Source organism: Ochotona curzoniae, unplaced genomic scaffold (assembly GCF_017591425.1).
Source record: "Ochotona curzoniae isolate NIBS_2020 unplaced genomic scaffold, NIBS_Ocur_1.0 contig_2318, whole genome shotgun sequence".
In the NCBI taxonomy this organism is placed as follows: domain Eukaryota; kingdom Metazoa; phylum Chordata; class Mammalia; order Lagomorpha; family Ochotonidae; genus Ochotona; species Ochotona curzoniae.
The window spans coordinates 9,175,723-9,181,822 of record NW_024465419.1 but is presented as its reverse complement, the minus strand read 5'-3'; the positions used below and the strand labels follow the sequence as shown (position 1 = coordinate 9,181,822).

The 6,100-nt window shown below is 43.5% G+C and overlaps 1 pseudogene across 1 annotated transcript; it reads left to right on the top strand.

Moving 5' to 3' along the window:
• Positions 1-876: 876 nt before the first annotated feature.
• LOC121151375 lies at positions 877-2,312 on the top strand (annotated as a pseudogene). Its single transcript, XR_005883156.1, has one exon. The product of XR_005883156.1 is annotated as an elongation factor 1-alpha 1-like (transcript).
• The last annotated feature ends 3,788 nt before the right edge of the window (positions 2,313-6,100 follow it).

The following is a 6,100-nucleotide window of genomic DNA, read 5'->3' as shown; positions in this document are numbered from 1 at the left end:
ACAATAATGAATTGTTTGCATTAAGCTAGGAAATTTTGGATCCTTTATCACACCAAAAATCAATGAACAGGAGGTGGGTTTTGTGGCACCCGTGTCACCTGTCAGAATACCTAAGATCTATTGACTTACAATTCTAGTTTCCTACTGATGTACACATGGGAATCAGCATATGATGGGTCTTAATACTTGGGTACCTGCCATCGACATGGAAGACTCAAATGGAGTTCCTGGCTCCTGACTTCAGCATGGCCCAGCCTTGGCTTCTGTAGACATTTGATACTAAACCAGGAAATGAGAGATTGTACTCTCTGTCTCTATCTCTCAGTCTCTCTATGTTTGTGTGATTCTGACTTTCAAATAAATAAACAAAAAAAAATCAGCAAGCACAACACGTGCTGAAGTCACTTATATACTTCCTATGCAGACACCTAACTTTCATAATCACATATCAAAAACTTTATTCATAAAAAAGATAACAAAATGTTAGATACCCCTGAAGAGTCTTGGGCAATAATTGCAGATTATCAGGCTACTTAACAAAAACCCTTCAGTATCATGTCTCAGCCCATCTCTCTCTGGATAGCTTAATTTTCCTTCCAACACACCCAACAGAAAATATGATCATATTTGCCTCCCTCCAGCCTAGACACCTCTGGACATTTTAGGAGAGATGACTTGCTTTTACTGAGTCAGTGGGAACCGAATTTTCTGTTCATTTCAACCCCCAAACTCCTAATTCAGAGTACCAACATTAAGCCCCAGCCACACTGAGTCACTTTTAGTTCTCTAAAATGTACTTCCACTTCAAATTGGACCTCAAATGTATGGGGTGTAGTCACTGTAAAAAGCATGATCTCTTTTTTGCAACAGGTTTGCTGCCAGAACACAGGTGTCATGAAAACCACCACTAAATCAAAGCCAAAATGGGAAAGGAAAAGACCTGCATCAACATCGTTGTCATTGGACACATTGATTCAGGCAAGTTGACCACTACTGGCCATTTGATCTACAAATTTAGTGATTTCAACAAAAGAACCATTGAGAAATTCAAGAAGGAGGCTGCTGCAATGGGAATGGGCTCTTTCAAGTATGCCTGGGCCTTTGGTAAACTGAAAGCCACGCATGAGTGTGGTATCACCATTGACATCTCCTTGTGGAAATTTGAGACTAACAATTATTATGTGACTGTCATTGATGCCCCAGGACACCGAGACTTCATCAAAAACATGATTACTGACACTTCTCAGGCTAACTGTGTTGTCCTGATTGTTGCTGCTGATGCTGGGGAATTTGAAGCTGGTATCTCCAAGAATGGGCAGACTCGTGAGCATGGCCTTCTGGCTTACACCCTTGGTGTGAAGCAACTAATTAATTGTTGGTGTTAAAATGGATTCCACTGAACCACCTTACAGCCAGAAGAGGTACAAGGAAATCGTTAAGGGAGTCAGCACCTACATTAAAAAAAATTGGGTACCTTGACACAGTAGCATTTGTGCCAATTTCTGTTTGCAATGGTGACAACATGCTGGAGCCAGATGCTAATATGCCGTGGTTCAAGAGATGGAGTCACCTGCCAAGACAGCCCTGCCAGTGGAACCACACTGCTGGAAGCCCTGGATTGCATCCTCCCACCAACTAGACCAACTGACAAGCTTCTGAATCTGCCCTTGCAGGATGTCTACAATATTGGTGGGATTGGTACTGTGCCTGTGAGCCAAGTGGGAGACTGGTGGTTCTGAAACCTTGTATGGTCATGATCTTTGCTTCTGTCAACATCACAACTGAGGTCAAGTCTGTTGAAATGCACCATAAAGCTTTGAGTGAAGCTCTTCCTGGTGACAACATGGGCTTCAGTGTCAAGAACGTGCCAGTCAAAGATGTTCATCATGGCAATGTGGCTGATGACAGCAAAAATGACCCACCAATGGAAGCAGCTGGATTTATTGCTCAGGTGATCATTCTGAACCATCCAGGACAAATCAGTACTGGGTATGTCCCTGTGCTGGATTGCCACACAGCTCACCTCGCCTGCAAGTTGACTGAGCTAAAGGAAAAGATTGATCATCATTCTGGAAAGAAGCTGGAAGATGGCCCTAAATTCCTAAAACCTGGTGATGCTGCCATTGTTGACATGGGCCCTGTCAAGCCCATGTGTGTGGAAAGCTTCTCTGACTATCCTCCTGTGGGTCATTTCACTGTCCATGTTATGAGGCAGATGGTTGCCATTGGTGTCATCAAAGCAGTGGACAAGAAGGCTGCTGGAGCCGGCAAGGTCACGAAGTCTGTCCAGAAAGCTCAGAAGGCTAAATAAATATTATCCCTAACACCTGCCACCCCAGTCTTAATCAGTGGTGAAAGAATGGTCTCAGAACTGTTTGTCTCAATTGGCCATTTACGTTTAGCAGTAAAAGACTGGTTAATGGTAACAATGCATCGTTAAAAGCTTCAGAAGGAAAGGGAAAAGTTTTGTGGACCATTTGGTTCTTTGTGTGGCAGTTTTAAGTTATTAGTTATTAGTTATTTTGAAAACTAATAACTTAGTTTCAAAATCAATACTTTTTCATGGAAATGACCAAAAATCTGTCACAGAATTTTGAGATCCAATTAAAACAAAGTTTAATAAGAAAACAAAAATCATGATCTGAGTTCTTTTATAGTAGCAGAAGAATAATTTTGCCTCCTTCAGCATCTAGAAAACATTTAAAATTTTGAGAACATTCCAGATTTCCAGCTGTTCACAAGTGCCATTTCTGAGGCAGGGACTTATAGACAGCTGTCATCTATAGGGATCTGTCTAGACAAATGGGCCACTCCCATAGACTCTGAGGTCTAGGTTTCTTTCAAAGTCTGCTGAGCAGTCAGGTAGGGTACACAGCTGGGAAGGAGCCGTGGCATGGGTCCCTCAGTTTGGGGCCTACTAGCTCATCTCTGAAGCATCTGGATAGAAAAGTCCCAGAGAAGTCAGGGTTTTGCTGCTAACTTCCTGATTCGGCCGTGTGAATGGGGAAGTGTGTGGTCTTCCATATGAACACAGCACAGCCCCAATCAATGTGACAGTCAGCCGGGGAGGATCCCAAAGACAATGAAAAGAGGGCAAAAACAGACACAGTCTTCAATGAAAGGAGCAAGCCTCTTCTTGACTCTGTCATCATAGTGCTCGCTTCGGCAGCACATATACTTTGTCATCATAATTCTTTCATCTTCTCACCGCATTTGAACAGCTAGAGAAATCTCCAAAGAATGTGCTGTAATGTTTAAAAATTTCCAAGGGAGACCTTCCAGAAGTAGTGCTGTGAATGAAACATGTAGTTTGTAGTCTCTCAATCACATTAAGTCCATATTTTCTTGGGTCCCTCTCATTTTTTTCTCTCTCCTTCTTAAAGAGAACACTTGCACCATGCTGGGAGCTGACAAATAATGAGGTATTCTAGAGAAACTTTACAGAGTTCAGCAGCAATGATGGATTCATTGAGTTTAAAGAGAAGAAACACTTGGAAACTTGGCAAGATGGGCATAAGATTGAATGCAAGGCTATCTCAATACCACTTTTGTTTATTGCACCTCCTAGAAGAGCACAGTTTTAGCTCCTTTTCATTTCAGATCCAAGTTGAAGCTCTCATACCAAGGTCAGTTTTCTAAGTCTCCACGGGTGTATGAAAGAAAATCATATCTGTCTTTTGTTGTGGTCGCTGCTATTTTGATCTCAGAGTGGGGAAAAAATGAAGGAGGAAATAGCATAATTATCACCTGTGTACACCAAAGAATGAAGATTATAGACCAGTGGTAGAGAATATATAGAGAAAGTTGGCAAGATGACTCATAAGTACAGTCACTGAAATAGCTCAGATTGGGTATATGGTATGGCAGATCTGCCAACAACCAACTAATGTAATAGAATAATGAATCACTGGGAACCAGAGTTATTTAAGAGTTTCTGTAAAGCACACCTACATACAAAGTACTGACAAATACCACTGACTTTGAGCGAACACAGCTGTGGGCAGATAGGAAGAAAAGCAAGGAAGTCCCCTAATAGTAAACTCCTGCAGCCATAGGCCCCCTCACTTGGTCCTCTACCTGTCAGAGAGCCACCGGAGGCCAGGCTCTCTGGCTGAGGCCAACAGAGGATGACTCCCTGCTTCTCCTTTCTTCTATTGTGCAAGCCTCAGGCCCTTCCGTCTGAAAGCCAACCCCACCCATTTGTTTTTCTCTGGTTCAGCTGCTCTCCTCCAAGGCCACAGGAAAGTTTTTGTGTCATAGATGGCTTCAGGGAAGCAGACAGGGAAAGAACAGTCAATATGGCCTTGAGATTCAAGAAATCTCACCAGCTGCTGGCCTTCTGAGACCTGGCCACCATTCCTGACTCCTTGGAAGTCCCCGGACTCTGTGCTGTTTTGTTTCATGACCTGGAAGCCCACCTGTCTGTGGGGCTGGAGGGGATCAGCAATCCCACTCCTTGCCTACTCACTTTATGGTTCATGGGGCTTCCCTGTCACCTCTTCAGGCCTGCACTTCCCATGGGGAGAGAATGACAGAGTCAAGTAGCATTCTCCTAACACCATTTTTTTTTTCTGAAATCTACAGTTTTCTTCTCTCAGGGCCCACAGCCTGGATGGCCACTTTTCCTAAATATTCCCTCCTCTGTGATGCTTTCTAGCAGTTCCTTACACGCCCACAGCAGTTCACAGAACACATGGCAGGGCCACCACGTTCCCAGCCCTGACTGACTCTGCTATTTGCTTGTAGCATCAAGCCTGCTGTTAAGCTCATTTCTTCTCCCACAGGTTGTGGTGAGTTTGGCAGAGTTGGCCTAGTTAGCACAGACCCTTGTACACACTAAGCATTGGGCCTTAGGAGTCTTGCCAGTGTCTGGCTGCTAGCATTAAGCATCTCCAGAGACAGTGCCTGGAATGGCAGGGCTTCTCCTAGACTTGGCTCCCTCCATGCAGATGGTGCCCATTTGGATTGGTCAACAATGATGCCATCCAAAAAAAAACAATGATGCCATCCCTACTGCTGTCCACCATTCTTCATTTAATGCTGTTTGTGCGTGTGTGTGCTAATAGCAAAATCATAACAGACTAATAGGCTATGGAGGCACAGCCAGGAAGAGAGAGGACTGACAGGCAAAGGCATGGAGGGATGGCAAGGAATAGGATGGCAAAGTGCCTTTTGTCATCAGCATGGCAGGCTAATGGGATCTTAAATGGTTTGGTATAATACAGAAGTGTAGGGGAAATGATTGGTCTTAGGGGCTGGTGGCTGCCACACATTGAGAAGCTTAAAGACAACAGAAATATTGTTCTCTGAAGATTCTCTGAAAGCATCTTTTCTTGCTTTTTTCACTTCCATTGACTCAAGGAGTTCTTTGGCTTGTAGCAGCATCACTCTAGTCTCATAAATATACTTTCTGTGTGTCTCCAGACCTCAAATCTCCATCTGCCTTTCCCATAACAGGACACCTGTCATTAGAGACCCAGCCCAAACCCAGGGTGAGCTAATCTTGAAATCCTAAACACCATGACATCTACAACATTTTCCCAAATTGGGTCACATTCATAGACAGGTTCTAGTTTAGATTTGGATTAATCTTTCTGAAGGTCCCTATGAAACCCACTGCAATTCTACACAAAACTGTAAGTCTTTGGGCCCAGAGAGTACTCAATATTGTAGTTAGCACATGCCTGTATTGTACCTGATAATTTTCAGAAGACCATTTTATGACACTGAAGAATACAACATAGGGTTCATAGCATTGCCCAGCAGTGTCCCTTAGCGCCATTCAGCTTCCCAGGCTCCAGTACAGAATCTATTTCCTTGTCTTCTCCAGCTTCTAGAAGCCACCAGCATTCCCTGGTTCCTGGCCTCCTAGTATTCCACTCTCTCCTATCATCACATCACCATCCTCTGTCTCCCATTGCTTCCAACCATCTTACAATGACCCATGTGTTTATACTGGGTCACCCAGATAAGCCAGGGAAAATCTCCCGGCTTTTGATCTTTAACTTAAAAGTCTTTTAATCTATAACAACATTTGCAAAGACACAGCCATCCCCTTTTAAAAAAGTATTTATTTTTATTGAAAAGGCAGTTTTCCAGA